The sequence below is a fragment of the Amphiprion ocellaris genome, chromosome 4 (assembly GCF_022539595.1).
Source record: "Amphiprion ocellaris isolate individual 3 ecotype Okinawa chromosome 4, ASM2253959v1, whole genome shotgun sequence".
NCBI classification, from domain to species: domain Eukaryota; kingdom Metazoa; phylum Chordata; class Actinopteri; family Pomacentridae; genus Amphiprion; species Amphiprion ocellaris.
This window is the reverse complement of record NC_072769.1, coordinates 16,559,971-16,578,830: the sequence shown is the minus strand read 5'-3', so window position 1 is coordinate 16,578,830 and position 18,860 is coordinate 16,559,971. Positions and strand designations below refer to the sequence as shown.

The 18,860-nt window shown below is 40.2% G+C and overlaps 1 protein-coding gene across 9 annotated transcripts in view; it reads right to left on the bottom strand.

The window, feature by feature from the left end:
- rbm47 (RNA binding motif protein 47) overlaps nucleotides 1-18,860 on the bottom strand; it is a 38,050-nt gene that overhangs the window by 15,771 nt on the left and 3,419 nt on the right. The window contains exon 1 of one of the 9 annotated variants that reach the window (XM_023265706.3): nucleotides 1,871-2,068. The exons of the other annotated variants lie outside the window; for them this stretch is intronic. The gene's annotated coding sequence lies outside the window, so the exon portion shown is untranslated. Of the gene's footprint in view, nucleotides 1-1,870; nucleotides 2,069-18,860 lie in introns of those variants that run through there. 9 annotated transcript variants of the gene reach the window in all.

Genomic DNA, 18,860 nt, shown 5'->3' with positions numbered 1-18,860 from the left:
CCATCCATGTACCTGTCACCCTCATTCCTCTGGTTCACCCAAGCTCAAAGAAGAGCAGAGGGGAGGGAGGATGGCGAAGGAGAAGCATGAAGAGGAGGGGGAGAAAATTAGGAAAAGAGAAGAGGAGAGAGTGAGCGTGGGGATCTGAGGAGGTAAAAGAGCAGATGGAGAGGAGTGAGAGAGGAAAGAGAGAGGAGGGGGACCGAATGTTCAGGCCTCCCTCAGTACTAGAAAGCCCTTCAAAGTGAAACTGGCCCGAAGAATTTCAGGTCAGACAGAGTGCGTAAGTGACCGCCTCTAGCACACACTAACTTCACCTCAGAGGGATGATTCCAGTTCATTTACTCTGAGAGCCCCCCTGCCGCTGCCTGGACCTTCACATTTGTCACTCAGAACACTGCAACCTGACTCAAACACGAGGATCTGAGGCCACGTGGCAAAGATTTTAACCAATCTGAATTAAATGACAGCAGCAGCACCCACAGCGACATTTACCGTATTCTAATCATAAACAGAAGAGCTTTGAGTTCACTACTAAGCGTGGCAGTATGGAAAGGTCAGTTCCACACATGCCCCCTCATACAGCCATAGTCATCACTAATCAGAAGAGCTGCTTTAGCTTTAGCGTTTAGCTGAAAGGGGCTTTGCTGCCTTCAACAAACACATTCCTCAGACTAATCAGCGAGCCTGCTCAAGGCCGTGGCAGACATTGTTTCAAACAATTACTACTGATGTTGACAGTGTCACACTCGTGATAAAGGCTTCAGGATTCCTCCTTGAAGAGTGTGTGTCTATGAGCTCATTAGGTATCAAGATCTAAGGTTTGGTATGTTTGGCACATCAAACCATAAGAGACCCAAATGTTTGCTTAAAAGGTTCTTTTTGTGCTTTTTTTTTAAACATCCTCCACATTCACACTTAACACACAGGCTTACAAATGAGCTAACCTTCATACACACTCGGGCCCACCCTGTCGACAAACACAGTTAAGTGAGTCAGACTCCGGCCATAGCACGATGACAGAAACTGAAATAACTTTTATGTCAATGCAGTCATTTTGCTTCCATGTGAGCACCAAAAAAGTGAACTGAATCATAAAAAACTGCTAATGTTGTCACTTGTCATTGCAGTTTTAGCACTAAATGTAACTTAAATGAATGAATGAAGCATCGGCTCTCACACACACACGCACACACACACACACACACACACACACACACACACACACACACACACACACACAAAAACAAACAGCTCACCTAAGCAAGGTAAAAGTCCACACATTATATGACGAAGAACCCGGAAGTGTATAGGTAATAATACCAGCTTCTCTGTGTAGTCACTGAAGCATTTTTTATCCCCCACCCTACACACACACACACACACACACACACACACACACACACACACACACACGCACACACACACACACACACGCACACACACACACACGTACAGTGCCATGCCACTCCACTGGTTCCTCTGGTTTCATTGTATAGACACCTTGATCTCCATTCCAATCACAGATTGGTTTGAGTGCTATTGTTGTCTTTTCCAGTCAGTAGCTCTGATAATGTGGTGAAACTGGCAAGTCAGGTAAACTGTAGCTTTGTTCAGGTAAAGCAGGATTGGGAATTTCCTCCAGTACATTACAAAAGAGAGAAGAGGCGACAAAACTACATCAGAGCTTACTAACATCAAACAACGGTACTTTTTAGTTGTGTCAGAGGTCCAAGTAATTGTTAAGTGTCAGTATTTAATCAACCAGCGGCAAGACGGGTTTCCAAATAGTCCTAAACGAGCTGTGGTTTTAGCACAGAGCCCTTCAAAAAGGCAGAAACACACTTGAGGTACAGCATTCGCACTTTACCTGTATCCCAGACTCAGGAGCGCAGGTGTCGATGAACAGGCCGTGGAGATGCAGTCGCTATTTTGCTTTTGAGACTCACTTTGCTCATTCACACTTTGTCTAAAACTCTCCCTCTCTGTCCATTCATTAGTGTTGACAGGCTGCAGCAGTGAGACGGTCTCCTTGCCCGCCCCTGTCTGGGTGTTTGAGTGCGAAGGTAAGCAAAGGTGGTTTAGTGTTTACTCGTTCTCAATGGCCAGAAGAGAGAGGTGGGGCCACGCAGCACAGGTAACCCCCCCACCCTTTTTCCCTCTCCCTCCTCCAATCTCTCTCTCACTCAACCAGATAAGGAATCAGACTAAAGGGAAGGGAAGGAATTAAAAGGGCAGAGGGTGTGACGAACGGAGATGACTGAAAACAATCAGGGGAAAGTCATGAGTTTGAGTTGGAGTGGGTGAGCACGGCTGAAGTCGGCATGCGTTAACCTCTCATTATGACAATAAAAAACATCGATCAGAGTCCTGAAAAATATGAAAAATAAAGATCTTTTGCTGCCTCTCAGGAATTACTCCAAAATGCTTCTGTTTCTGTCCAAGAAAATGACATAAAACCATAAACCTTCCATCAGATGCTCCCAACGAATTGCTTTTAAAGCGCACTTTAGTGAAACAAGAATCAGCTAACTTGCTAGCGATTACCATGTTTTTCCTTTTAGATTAGCATGTTAGCATTTCCACCTTAAGTGTTGGAGAATTCCAATTTTTAATTTTTTTAAAGTTATTTTTTGTGCCTTTATTATAGAGGACAGTGAATGTAGGGAGAAGAATCGGGGAAGGATATGGAGCAAATGGTCGTGGGTCGGACTCGAACCCATGGCTCCCCTTCATCGGAGATTGTAGCCCCTGTTTATGGATCGCCAGCTCAATGTGTTGAGCTACCCAGGCATCTAGAATTTAAAATTTTGACCTCATGATGAATCAAAACCATAAGCATGGACCTTCTGGTGACACTAGAAGAAAAAGTCAGGGGATCGAAGAGTCTAGTAGGGAATCCTGACTGTCAAAAAAGTCATGGTAGTCCAAAGAAATAGTTGTTGAAATATATTAGCTTGGGCCAACAGCCAAGAGAAAGTTCAAAGAACACCTGTAGAGCCCTACAGCCATGTTTATCGTATAAGAATATCTCTTCTGCACAAACAAGTGGCAACACCCCATCCTAGATCAATCCAAAGTACATAAAACCATAAAAACTTCAACAAACGCTTTAGATGTCAGTATTTGGCTCCTTGAAAGCATTTTCTTCCAGACACCCAGTTCGCTTCATCAAACTGAATGTTCATTTTTAATATCTTCAGGCGTATTTGAAAGAAGGAGCTGACAGGTTGAACAGTGTGAATGTAACTATAAATCAGAAGAGACTACTTTAAGGCCTCAGGCATTTTTGGATGAAGCTGCTGACGGCTGAATCTGGCAGGTTTTCCAGTGACCACATAGGAATTTTTTAGCTGGTTTCAGACTTTTATCAGCAAGGTTCCAAAATAAAAAAAAGATTTATATCTCAAGTTTAATCCAGTTTTCCTCCACAAGCTTGTACGACTAAAAGTCTGCTACACATGTCCGGTTTTGCCACAATGTGTGCAAATAGATATTTTCACCCCAGCGAATATCGTGATTCAGTTTCAGCTGACTTGGTCTTTTCACGTTGTGTTTACTGTGTACTGAAAGTCACTTTGGTGGCGACATGCTGGTAAACACATTAAAGATAAAGTAAACCAGGGTGAAGCTGTCACATTCCAGTCACAAAGAGGATCTTAGAGAATAAGGACGCCACACTCACAATGTGTTGAAGTGTACATAACCTTAAAGAACCCTGAAAAAGAACAGGGCCCATTCTCCTATCAGATGGGGGGCCATTGTACTCCAACACAAGTGTGTCTACAGTAGGTGTGTGTATGTGTGTGTGTGCCACTGCCATTGTACAAGTGACACATTAACCAATGACTCTGTTAATGAAGGACGTGCAATCACTGATTCTCACCTTTTTGGCATCATACTCTCATGCACACTGTGTGTGTAGATAGCTAGTTCAAAGTTTACAAGTGAGGAAATCTCTTCTCCCTACAGAAGGGTGTAAAAAGGTTGGAGTGAAGGCCATACCGAGCCATAAACTTATTTTAAAGGCTTCACAGAGCGTGATTCAAACACCAAGATGACTTTATGACTTGCAGTGTATCGCACACACACACACGCACATAGAGTCAAGGCAAGGCAGGTTTATTTGCACAGACCAATATCAGGTACAATGTCTGAACAGCTTTCATAAGTTTCCATCATCAGTGGCTTCTGACTAAATCGAAAACCAAGAACAAGACAAGAAAATCATTTTTAAAAAGTCAAACTTAAGCACAAAAGCAATAAAAAAGTGAGGAGAAAGTATCAATTTAGGGCCAACTGTTTTGTAATTTCAAGTAGGGTTAGGGTTAGGCTATAAGGACAGTGGGTATCATTGTAGTGTATAATCAGCAATTCTAATGTCTCCAATTAAATTCCATTATTACCTCTCTATATGATGATATTGTCATTGATTATCTCTTTAACAGCCTCCAGTTAATAGAACCCATAGTTGTTGATTAGCATGTTTGCAATCTGGAGAAACATTAACGGCCAACTTGCATCATTTGCTCAATCACATGCCAAGTTCAGGTTTCCAAATGCACATTTTTTTCACTATCCTCAAATCTGACACTACATTAAGGACAGATTCTCCCATTTTGAATCCACACTGACCACAAATCCTTTTAATGAACATCTATTACTTGTTCCACATTCCAATCTAAACATGTGAATTGCTTTACCGCTGCTGTCGCTTCAAGAGATTAGCACTGAGAGGTATCATCAGTGTCTCTGACTCACTGCTCTTCTGTTAATAAGCACAGACTATTCAGTGCAAGGTAAGACTGTATTACTCAAAAACAAAAGTGACCCACATCAGTGTCCTCTCAGTGTGAGACAGGCTGATCTGCTTAATGGTGGCTTTTGGGGTTTTTGTGCAACTTCTAGACTGCAGTCGTTGAGTGGATGTTAAAAACCTATCCCAGAGACACTGAGCCCAACCACAACGTGATTTGTGCGAATGCTTTGCAGAGACTTTTGCGCTTCCATTTGATTTGCAGATTTTCTCGGTCACTAAGGAACTCTTCTAACTTGGAAATCCACCACTCCTGCCAGCTTTGCACATTGGCTTAGGCAGGTGTTGTGTGTTATACAGATGGGATGCATTTATACTAATCTACTGCACAGAACAGATCACATCATCCCTCATACACAAGGACACAAATTTTTCTCACAGCACCAGTATTTCTAGAACTTGGTATAACGCATGAAATAATGTTGCCCATCGTCACTCCCAAGCTGTTACTACTGTGTTAACATTGAAAAAGATAGCTGCAATTTTAGCTTTCTTTCTATATTTTAAATCGTCTGAATTAGCTTTGGGTTTTATACATACTGTACAGCCCCAGAAAAGCCGGAAACTCTAATATTTCATTGGACCGCCTTTAGCTCTGAGAACGACAAACTTTCACCATGGCATCATTTTGATAAGCTTCTGCAATGTCACAGCATTTATTTCTGTCCAGAATTGCATTCATTTTCTACCAAGATCTTATACTGAGGAGAGTCGGACCCTGCGCAAAGTCTTCTCCAGCAAAACCCAAAGATTCTCAGTGGGACTGAGGTCTGGACTCTGTGGAGGACAATCCATGTGTGAAAATGACGTCTCATGCTCCCTGATCCACTCATTCACAATGTGAGCTCCATGAATCCTGGCATCATCATCTTGGAACATGTCCATGTCATCAGGGAAGAAAAACTCCATTGATGGAAAGACCTGGTCATTCAGTATATTCAGGTAGTCAGCTGACCTCATTCTTTGGGAACATAACGTTGCTGAACCTGACCAACCCCAGATCATAACCCTAAACCCCCACAGGCTTGTAGACACTAGACATGATGAGTGCATCACTTCATCCTCCTCTCTTCTTACCCTGATGCCCCATCACTCTGGTACAGGGTAAATCTGGACTCATCAGACCACATGACCTTCTTTCATTTCTCCAGAGTCCAGTCTTTATGCTACCTAGCAAATTGAAGCCTTTTTTTTCTGATTAACCTCACTGATCAGTGGTTTTCTTAGCGCTCCACAGCTATTTAGTCCGAATCCGTTGAATTCCCTTCGCATTGCATGTGTGGAAATGTTCTTACTTTGACTAAACATAGCTGTGAGTTCTACTGTTGATTTCCTACGATCATCTAAGAGTTTGTTCCGACCACATTTGCTCCTTGAAGATGATGGTTCACTACTATCCTTCAGATCTTAATAATGCGTTGGACGGTTCTTCACCTGATTTTAGTAGTTTCAGAAATCTCCTTAGTTGTTTTCTTTGCTTGATGCAGCCCAGTAATTGGACCCTTCTGAGACAGATTAACATCCTTTCTATTACCACAGGATATGACTTCCAACACGGTTGTTTAAGAAATGAGAAGCTCCTCACTGCATCAGCTAGGATTAAATAAGTTGTTGCAGCTGAAACATATTCATCACTGCAGTAATTATCCAGTGGAAGCTAACCCTAACCCTTACCTATTTGTTTAGTTCAGTCCAGGTGGCAACAGGACAGGCAGCGTAGATTCTACTTTATAGTGTTTTATAGTTAATTTATGCCTATACACTACTTTTAAGTGCTTTTTGGTAGTGCTTTTTTTGTTACTAAGCCAAAAATCAATACATAGTTAGTATAATTTAAAAGCACACCCCAACAAAAGGGATTATAGTAATAATAATTGAAAAAAAAAACTTCTGTGATAAAGTTACAAAACAAAGTCCATGGAGCACATTCAATAAAAGTGCCATAAAATCACAAAGCCATGCACTGAACGCAGCAGAAAGCAGGGAAGATAGCAATCAGGTCAGTGTTAAATTAGACACAAAGAGAGAGACATGGAGGAACTGGCCCTGCAGGTCTGAGATCAAGCATAAGAAATTGTACACAAACAGCTTTACAACGGACACTGTGATGGACGGTGACGGTGACGTCAAAGTCTGCAGTCAAACTGAAAACACTCATTAACATATACTGATACATTAGAAGGACACTATCAGCTGCAGATGCATCGTGTCGCTGTGCATGTTGGCAGATATTCAAAAAGAGATTGCAGAGCAGTCAGTTATCAAAATAAATGTTTTACAGGCAGCATGTTTTATGGATATCTGATTTTTCTCAGTTCATGGTTAACACAGTCTGTAAAATGCTACTTAGAAAAAAGTTTCTTTTTTAATGTTTATTCTTCATAACTAATCTCATTCTGTGTGTGATGCCAGTTTTAAAATAAAGTTTTTTGTTCAACAGACTCTTTGTGACAATATATAGATGTTTCAGAATAGCTGCTGCCCTTGTTACACGCTATGAACATGTCCTGTATCATCAAAAATTATAATCATCTTCTAGAAAACAGTCCACTTCAGCACTGCGTTTAACAATATGACAGATTTAGGAGTAAAGTCAAACATAACATCATTGATTGGTTAACAAAGTTCCACATAGATGTTAGAGGAAACACTGAATGAAACAGTGTCAAAGGTGAGGTAGGGGGGATGTTGTATTGCATTGTAATGTATTTTATGTAAACTTCAGACTCTTTACTACCACTAATGGAAACATAAATATTACTGACATGTGTGTCAGGCTCGCAGGACATGTGAGACAGCTGGAGGGCCTGTTTCTCTTGAAAATACTTGGAGCAGGCAGCTGGCACTTCAAATATGAGCATCTGTGTGTCTGAGTGGCTCTTGAAGAAAGTGTTTTAAGAGATCCTGGTGTTTTGTTGTGACCACGTGTCTCTTTCTTTTGCTCCTTATTCTGCACGTTTAAAAATGCAGGATAAAAACACTTTTTCTTTTCCTGTCACAAAAATCCACAAGACCAGAATAAAATTGCAGAAGCAATAATAATCTGATTTAAAGGTTATTACTTTAATGTGAGAAAATGCAAGATTTTGTAATCCAGCACTGCTTTATGTGGTAAAGAGGTTAAAAACATCTTAGCTCTTATCTCTCAGAGATCATATTACAGTACCAATACTAAAACCAAAACTACAACCAAAACTGAAATTAAGCCCGTTGATGTGATTTGAAAATAAAGCTGTGATTTAAATCTATTACTCAAAGCTAAAATAAGAAATGAAAGCATGTTGCTTTATTGAAAAAAATGCAACATTTTTTTATTCTAGTGTATAATTTAGTATCAAATGTTATTATTTCATTGAGGCTGGTGGCTTTAAAGTAGCAGCCCCAAAACTTTGAAACAGGCTTCTTCTTTCAATGAAATTATTTTTAAAAGACGTGCATCCTTTCAATGGTTTTATGGCTGCTCTTAAAATTAATATTTATTTTAGATTTATTTTTTAGAAATTGATCTTAAAAGTTGCTATCCTGTTCTAGTATTTTATTGCTTTATTTTGTTGTACAGCTTGAATATCTTTTTTGATGTGTTGCACAGACCTTTGTTGATGCCCGTCTGATAACACGTACCGCACTTAAATGTATTTGACTTGATTTCATTTCATTTCATGCGTACCGCACAAGTTCTACGAAAAGCAAGGCTAAAAAAATAAATCAGGACAGTCTGATGTCAACATTCAACCTCTTCTGGCCTCTCATTGGCTTCCCACCACAAGGTGTCACACACTTGTATGCTTGTTCATACACATGCAGATATGTGTGTGTGTGTATAGAGACAGCAGGATTAAACTTGTCCAATTCAAAGCGAAAAAAATGCCGCCCTGCTTAAAAACTCTCAGTCGGTAAGACCTGGGCCAACAGGGAAATGTCCTGGCTCTTGTAACACTTCCTCATTCAAAGGTTCACCTCACCTCACATTCTGCAACTATTGTCAACCAATCCCAGCGTCCCACTTATGATTAACAAAATGACTCAGCACAAAACGAGAGCCTTTCTGTCCTCCTGACACACACACGCACACACACACACACAGGATCTGACATTAAAGCCCTACATTTTTTTTCCTTCCATGCTGATGAAAGAAGTTTCCCCTTTTGCCTAGAATTTGGTCAGATGACGCTCCAGTCATGTGGCTTGTCGCTAACCAGTGGCAGAGCAGCAGCATTGTGTGTTTAGGTGCTACAATCACCGCCAAGGTCAAGGAGACGAGGAAGGAGAGACAGAGGGAGGGAGGAGAGATGTGAGGGAAAGATTTGAAGGAGCTCAAAAACTTTACGACACCACAGAAACAGAGAAGGAGTCATTCTTATGACTGTTAACCACACCGCAGCGCCTTATTATCTGGCCAGTGGCCACTGTAACGTCAACGTGGATGACTGTCCCCTCTTCCCAACACTGGGAAACAACACTAACCATCATGTGATAGAGAGGAAGCAGCGCGTGGACGAAATGCGAGAACAGAATAGACGAGATCCTGCCAAAATCTGAGTAGATCTGATGGGACGGTTGTGCAGGAAAACCTTTACAGTTAAAGTTGTTTTCATGTTGTTGTTTTTATGTTTTTTTTTTTGCTTTGTATTGTTACATTATTGTAATATCTAACATGGCAGTTAATAGGTATTCAGCAGAGCAAACCAAAAGGCCAGACAGGCTGACAGGTTGTAAATAAACTCAGCTATGCAAATCAATTGAAAGTCAACACTGATGTTATTATGTCCACTGAAATTTTACAACAGCATGTTTCACCTTCTGTACTTACTGCAGACATACAGATCACATAGTTTTGTCAACCAATGGATGATTGTATTGGATAATTTAGGTGTGTTTTAGCCTCAAATTTGTCTTTATAATGTGCCTGAATGTTGGATTTGTTACACATACTGGCAACTTTTGTACTAACCAGTATAGATTTTAGATACTTATTAATCATGATTGTTGCACCATCAGAGATGCATGTACAGCCAACACTGCATTGATTTTTTTCTTATAAACTATGACTTATTACCAGTTGATAATGTATTTTTACTGGCCATAAACAAAAAACTAAGGCTGAATAGCTCATAAAAATCACCTTCATCCTCACCTTCACCATGAAGTGACAGTATACACTACCATTCAAAAGTTTGGGGTCACTTAGAAATGTCCTTATTTTGGAAAGAAAAGCATTTTTTTCCAGTGAAAATAACATTAAATGAATCAGAAATACAGTCTAGACATTGCTAAAGTGGTAAATGACTGTTCTAGCTGGAAACAACTGATTTTTAATGGAATATCTACATAGAGGTACAGAGGAACATTTCCAGCAACCATCACTCCTGTGTTCTAATGCTACATTGTGTTAGCTAATGGTGTTGAAAGGCTGATTGATGATTAGAAAACCCTTGTGCAACTATGTTAGCACATGAATAAAAGTGTGAATTTTTATGGAAAATATGAAATTGTCTGGGTGATCCCAAAGTTTTGAATGGTAGTGTATGAATTTCCCTTGGGATTAATAAAGTATCTATCTATCTATCTATCTATCTATCTATCTATCTATCTATCTATCTATCTATCTATCTATCTATCTATCTATCTATCTATCTATCTATCTATCTATCTATCTATCTATCTATCTATCTAATGCACTACATACTAAGTATTACAGGTGTTTTCAGGTGAAGCCACAGACAGTATATGAGCTTCTATCACAAAGTGTTTTATTTACACAAATGGACCAAATGTAACACAATGATGGTCTCTTTTCACTTCTTCTTTGAGTGTGGTTGTTCAAAACACAATTCTCCTCTGCTTTAGGCGACCCATAACTAATTGTGCAACAACTTACAGGAAGTCCAAATGTTCATAACATTTCCAGTAAATGTGCTGCATTTGTAGGTGTATGCATGAACAGCCAGTGACTGATCCTGTCTCTGCTGTTCGCCTCTTAAATTAACCCCTTGAACTCCAAAACCTGCTGGCAAGTTTGAAAGTTCAACAACATTGCCAAAATAATACAGTTTATCGGAGCCAGAAACTGTGAAAACAAAAACAACAACAACAAAAAAAACGTCGGATTTCAAACTTCCCAGTGGTGGATAAATGTGTTACGTCTGACCAACGGTTCAGTTTGGAGAAGTAAACAAATCTATCTAAAAAATCTGCACTTGACACAACCAAACATGACTGCTGTGACCAACAGTCACATGACAAAAGTTCAGGAACTTTACAGCTGAACTGGGTTGAACTGCAGGCAGTGCTTACACAGAGCAAACAGGAGGGAAGTATAGAAACAAATTTCAAAATAATAAGAAGGAAGTAGTAAAATATCTATGGTATGTAGAGGCACATTTTTTCCCAGTACTGATAACACCTGGGTCACCTGAGAACAATGTTTTACATATGGATTTTTATTGTTTTCAATTTTTGTGAAATTGATACGTTAAAAAATTATTTTCTATCCATGGTTGCGCAGTTTCCATAGAGATGTGGGACTTTATACTGTAGTTAAAATGAGCCTAGAGTGATTAAAGACGTGATGCAAGCAAAAAAAACACGCAAAAAGTGCCTAGAATTCAAGGTAAAGTGGCAGAATGATCACTCAGGGTGTAGTATTTGCAATCATATGTGTGCATATTTTAAATTGATTAGCTATTGTAACTGGATCTGCACTGATACACTGAGACATTTTATCTTTCAGCCATCGTAAACCTGCAATTTTTTTTTTTTTTTTTAACCGTGCCTCATTTCCTGGAAAGACAAAGTGTTCTGTAACACACCTACACACACACACACACACACACACACACACACACACACACACACACAATCAGTAAAGTGAGAAGGGAAGGTAAAACAGGCAGATAAGAGCTGAATGAAAAGCTGACAGAATTTAGTGCTGGTGAATTCCAGTTAACGCCCCTAAATACAGATCCCTAAACACACAATAGCTAAACAGTGTCACGCAACACACCGAAATAGGGACCTAATGGCAGGTAGAAAAGAGATCATCTAAAACAGTGCGTAATCCACCTGTTCACCTGCTGTTGTGCTGAAACCACTCTTAAAACAATGAGAGTGTGAGAGCATGAGAGAGAGGGAAGACGTTTAAACGACAGACAGGAGGGTGATGATTGTCTATGTATGTTAAAATGTGTGTGTAGCCTCAGTGTGGCCACTTTGTGTAAGTTTTGTGAATGAGTTCACAGTCAGACTCAACCCATGGAACATTCCATTCTGGCACAGCGTGGGGGGGCAGTGTGTGTGTGTGTGTGTGTGTGTGTGTGTGTGTGTGCTCATGCTACTCATGTTGTGGTTTACGGTGTCATTGTCAGGATCCCTAGAAGTCCCTAGAACATTAATCAATTCATTTTCATACGAAGACGTGGTTAAAGGTTAGAATAAGGATAGATTTAGGCTGATGTTCGGGCTATGGTTAGGCAAGTGTGGTTAAGTCTGCAGGAAATGAATGTAAGTCAGTGCAATGTCCTGTGAAGTGATGGAAACACGAGTCTGCATGCATGCATGTGTGTGTGGGTGTGTGTGCGTGTGTGTGTGTGTGTGTGTGTGCCTTATCATGAGATGCAATGTGGTGCAGTGTGTAGTTTCTGTCCCCCCAGACCTGCTCACTTCCACACACCCACCCCTCAACACCATCCACATTGGCTTGCCTTCCCTGCCAGAATCAAATCACCCACTGCGCATACACACACACACACACACACACACACACACACACACACACACACACGCACACACACACACACACCTTGCCTCTCGGCCTGCTGTCCAGACAACTGGCCCATTGTGTGTAGCAACAGGTATGCAGAGAAGAGTCTGTTTGAGAACAGGCAACAGGATGCTCGTTGTGTGTGTGTGTGTGTGTGTGTGTGTGTGTGTGTGTGCAAACAAGTTAGAGCATTTAGTCGCTTTTTTTCAGGTTTATTTTAATATAATATAGCTGGAATTGTTAGAGATCCTTTCTTACGCTAACTGACTGGACCTTACTTTTACATTTGCAAAATGTGGAAATACCAACATTTTTGCACCTTCTTGTTTTATGTATATACATACACTTGCACCTTTAGTGCACTTTTTTGCACTACTTTAGGCCATTACATTTTCAGAAATGTTTAGCAATGCGCAACGTTATCACGTGCAACATCGGTTACACTATTTCTTTTTCCATGCAATAAATTATCCTTACAACAATACACCTGTACATTCTATTTTTAAAGATATTTTTACATTTTATATTTGCACCTTCTTACTATTCAGTGGTCCCTCGTCTGTCGCTGGGGTTACGTTCCAGAATCCCCCGCAATAGACAAAAATCCGCAAAGCAGCAACCTTATATTTATTTTATTATTTATATATATTTTAAGGCTTTATAAACCCTTCTGAATATTTAGGAGACACGATAAAATGGTGTAGTCACGTCAGTGCGCCTTTAACAAGAATTCTTTGTCTGAGTCCATAGCTTAAACGAGGTTTAGCAGGGCGTTTTGCGTGTACAGAGCCTTAAAAGTGCAAATAATTGATCCATGGGCTGCATCAGCAATGTGTTATTTGGCGACAAGAACTCTGTCATCATACTACTGATAGACAGCGTGGCTTCCAGCATTGTCCATGATGAGAAGCACTTTGAATTCAAGGCATTTCTCTTTTAAATTAAGGTAATAAATATTTCAAAATACCTATATACTGCAAAATCCCACAATATAGCAAAAAATCCAAACAAAAAATTACATGCAAAATTAGATATATACAATTTAAAAATCTGCAATGAGACCGTGAAAAAAGTGAAGCGCAATCTGGCGAGGGACGACTGTACTTCAAAGAAAACCTGTTGTTTGACTGTGAATGTGCTGATTGTTGCTTATTGTCGCTGTACACCGTGCAATGACGATAAAAAAATGTTGATTCTATTCTACAGCATTTACAGATAAAGTGTTCATGCAAAAAAAAAGTATGAATTGTGGATTTCACATTAGGAGGGCATTACTTCATTGCCAATATACGAGTGTTGCCTCACGTGAATCTGTCCTTTACTACCCCTCTGTACCCAGTCGTTTAACCTGAAAGGATGCAAGAGGTGGATTAAGCAACTCGCAGTGAAATGAAGCATAATAACGGCATTAGAGCGAGTTGTGGGACTCCAAAGAGGAGGGAGGCGAGCAGGATAGGAGCAGAGGATGGAGGGTTCAGCGGTGTCGCCTCTCTGGGGGGTGGAGGGGTAACGAAGGGGTCAGAGGTTGAACAGCGGAAGGCCGGGGACTGAGGAAAACAGAGGAGGAGGAGTGTTGATCCAGTGGATGTCACCTGTTTACACACTCAACAGTCCCGCCACGTTCTCAGAAGGAAGACGGTTGCACAACGCCTCGTCTCAACGGAGCACTTTTTCCCACTTAGGTTGTGAAATCAATCGACGCAGACAGTTGGGGTTTAATTAATCCAGATGTTTGCCGCCTCCACCCCTGGATAAATCGCGGTGTTTGTGTGGTCAAAGCATCAAAGGGTGACATGTAAATACTCTCCCTGCTACTCCAGATAATTGCCTCTGGTTTTCATAGGATCTACTGTTTATTGAAGGGAACAGCTTAGAGAGAAGTCTGTCCTGTCTCCTATAAATCATCGCTAATCATTTTAATAATTGTGTTATGATCGGAGACGTATTTATGTGCACTTTGTGGCAAGTTCATAGTTTCTGTTAAATGTTAATAAAATGAACATGCCATCACTTGTGCTTCAAATCACTGCAGACTCATAATAATGTTTTGGCTGTTGAAAGCTATGACTGTCTGGTTATTATTCTGAAAACAAACTAAATATGTTGTCAGTGAACATTTATGTATGAGATCCATCAGCTTTTCTAATTATTCTGGAAAACACTCTGACGACTTTTCCCGCAAAGTGTATTCATGTTTGAGGTATTTAAGCATGAGTTCCATAAGATTCTGGACAGATGTTTCTGCTGAAAGTTCAAAATTTTCAGTTCTGTAAATCCTCTTCTGTGTTCTAAAACTCTGACAAATTCTAAACAGTTTCCACCAGAAAACTGACCAAGACAATCAGTCAATCAACCTGCTTGTGTTCGCCCAGTGAGGACCTCTTGTGGTTGGTTAAAAGCAGAAGTGTGACACTGTAATGGTTTGTTGTTAATGCAAACGTCAAGAAGAACGAAACAAATAATGTTTCCTCTCTCATTTTGATGAGCTGCAGCTGTTTACAATAAAGGCGTCACTGGAAACTCACTCTGGTTACGTCACAGATCAAAATGAAGAGTTCAGCTACGAGCACATCTGGCACTGAAGACCAGCAGTCAAGTACAAACCTCAAATATGTAGCAGGATCTATCAGCCATTAGCTGTATTGTGTATTTAGGTTCAGTGCAGTCACAGACATCACACCACTCGTTGCACAAATTGCCGAGTTTGACTGTTTTTTCACCCTCGTCGGCCGTTTAAACTCGCATTCAAGAAGGATGAATCCCAGATGTTCTGAAGTTACAAGTTGTATCGAATGGAACGGTCACATTTGCTGCAGTATTTTTTAGATCAGTAGATTTGTCCCCAAATCATCACCTTCCTAAAATAATGGGTTAGGCCATTTTTCAACAAAAGTTATTGTTTTGCCTAAATCATCTCCTCATGATGCTGGCCACCTCTGGTTAAATCGCCTACATCCTCAGTTGAACAGATTCTATCCCTGTAGTAAAATGGCCTAGGTCAAGGTTCAGTGTGGTGTGGTTCAGTTTTTTGTGTTTTCTGAAAAACCTGAAAAAAGTACTTAGACCAATATTTTAAAAGGATGTCAAAATGACACGTGACGAATGATGTGAGCGGTGGGAATAAACCTTTATACAGAAGCAAAATCTCAAAGAGAGGAGGCCGTGGTCAGTGTTTTATCTTTTAAACCTTTATTCCCAAGATGTTTTTTTCCTAAACTTAGCCAAAGGAGGTCAGACAATTGCAATATGAATACTTAAGCTATCTGATTAAATGCATAGACAGCTCAAAACATACCCACAGGCATGAGAATGTCCTCCAAAAGGAGCAAGTTATTTTCAGTTTCTAAAAATTACCATGTATTTATTTTGTTCTGGTTGTAGGAAACAACTCTTTTTGGTTAGAAGCAAAGGAAGACATAGTAAAATGCCATTAGTGCTACAAAATCCACAGACAGAGGAGGTGGGGTGGATGGATTGGTCAACAGAGCACCAGATTTTAACATTGGAGACAGCTGTTTGTTTCCTGCTGCTGTGTGTACCCATAACAATGAAGGCTGCCTAATTTTAACAAAAAAGTGATTTTTATTCAGACTCCAACTGTGATCTTTTAATTACCTTAAGCAAGCTGCTTGCTGCACCTAAACTGAAGCAAACCATGATCACAGTGTTTAGAGTTCAACAGTAATGGTTTCAGAAGACAACATGTAAAAAGTGGTGCCATGTTGAAACCTGCTTTGTATGTTTTTTTCTGGTGGGCAATCACAAACATGTCCGTCTTTCAGTTTGAAGGACTTTTTGATAAATGCAGAGTTTTTGTAATGAGGAGAACTGACCCTTTAACTTGAGGAGAAAAATGAAACACACCGGTTCTTGTTATATTATTCCCTAGAACATACGCTACCGGTAAAAGTTTGGTCTCACTCAGGCAATTTCATGTTTTCCATGAAAACTCACACTTTTATTCATGTGCTAACTTAATTGCAACAAGGGTTTTCTAATCATCAATGAGCCTTTCAACACCATTAGCTAACACAATGTAGCATTAGAACACAGGAGTGATGGTTGCTGGAAATGTTCCTCTGTACCTCTATGGAGATATTCCATTAAAAATCAGCTGTTTCCAGCTAGAATAGTCATTTACCACATTAACAATGTGTAGACTGGATTTCTGATTAATTTAATGCTATCTTCATTAAAAAAAAATGCTTTTTTTCAAAAATAAGGACATTTTTAAGTGACCCTAAACTTTTGGACAGGAGCGTATTTCTGAATTTCTTTTCTCTTCCATTATATTCCATCTTTCTGCCTGTTCTCAAGCCGTATTTTTTATCTTTGTTGTCTTACTGTGCAAATACGCGCATTAACATTAGTTTCACCTATTCCCCACCTTGTTTCCACTACTCTATTCTTTACCTGTTTCAACTTCCCTTCGCCTCGCTGCTGCTCAGTGTTCGGTCCGGTCAGAGGGGAGCTACAGAGGGAGGCGGGGGCTGGATGGAGGGGAAGAATGTGGCCATTGTGCTCTCCAGGTATGTGTGTGTTTGTGACAAACAGAAAGAAAAGGGAGAGAGAGGAGAGCGAGGCTGATCAGATCTTGTTACAGGTGTTTCATAAACAACACAATAGTGCTAACAGGTTCCCCTCTCCGCTCTCTCTCTCTCTCTCTCTCTCTCTCTCTCTCTCTCTCTCTCTCTGCTGCATTAGTCTGCAACTTTACATTTCTGCTTCACCGTTGGTGGATTAGGCTTACGGCTTTGTCACATACACACTAGACTGAATCTGTGCTTCCCCATCATGAGCATGAGGTGATCATGTGACAATCATGTGACATGACCATATAGTGTGTGTTTGTGTGTGCAGAATTCATGCAGTTCAAGCTGTTTCTCTTCCTTACACTTGAGGTTTGCTGAATAATAGCTTCCCATCAACCTTCTTCTTTTACAATACAAAGGAGGTATTTTATTTTTACCGCTTGTTGCATTTTCTTTCAAGATTCTTTCCTGTTTTTCTGAAACTGGAGACGTCTCAAACATGATACCAGTAAGGCCACACTGGGAAAAGCAAAGTCTAAGTGTAAATTCATGTCTTAGATGACTGTCTGTCCCTTTTGCAACTGTGGAATGTGATACAGTGAGTTAAGAGATAAGTATCATTTTTGAAAAATACTTCACCTCTTGAATGTACTTTCATAACCAGTAATGGAGCCACAGCTACTGTCTGACAGAGAGAATGACATGAAGGCCCATTTGAATAATAACTCACTATGTAACTGGTATCTATTTTTAGTTTTGCATGAGGTAGTATAAAGAATTCATGTGTCATCGCTTCATCAGGTCCGACCAGCACATCAGCACACACACCCCTTTCACACACCTTAGCTGTCAGAGTATTTATTCTGTCAGCGACGTTAACTCTGTATCAACACTTTTTCACTTCACACACTAGCGCTCCGGCATCTAATTCCAACTGAATGTGGATGAAACAAAAGAGCACGTCTCATGTTGGACTGAACCACACCTCCATCCATGGACAACCAGTCGAGCAGGTCAACAGTTTCAAATATCCTGGACTCATCATAGACAGTAAACTAAGTTTCAATGAACACATCGCCATCGTCCAGAAACATTCACAGCAAAGACACCTCTCTGTCTGTTGCTCCAGACCTTCTTCTGTGCATCTTCTGTGTCTTTATAAATGCACAATTCAACCCGTTCTGTTGGATTATGTCTATTATCTCCAACAAAAGCAGACTCACAAAGATTAGATGCACATCCTCCTCATTTTCAGCCTTGGACCATTAATTAACTTTAAGGACAATAAAGCTCTTTAGCTCTGATCATTTGTATTTCTGGACACAAATTTGGTAGAATTACTGCTGCGTCATGGTTCCGTTTATGTTTAGTGTGAACAGACTTGTGAAAACTATTCTCTTTATGGTACATAAAAGTATATTTCAGTGCAGTTTCTCTCAAAAACATGTAATAGCGATGTTGGTCCACAGCACAGAGCATATTAGTTTCACAATTATAATTAAAATTGCGAAATGGTTTCATTTTTTGTGCCATACTCTTTTGGATAGGCCTGCGTTCGTGCCACATGACTCACAAATGACTTTCGTTTTGCACATAAATTGAGCAACAAAGACTGAAAGCGGTTGGAGGAGTCCTGGTGGAATCAGCCACTGGACTCTTACCGGGACTGCTGTGTTTTTGTGTTGCTTCTACACTGTGCTGCCCTTTCACTTGCTGTTTTTGGTCATTTTACGGCACAGTTTGCTTGGATTTA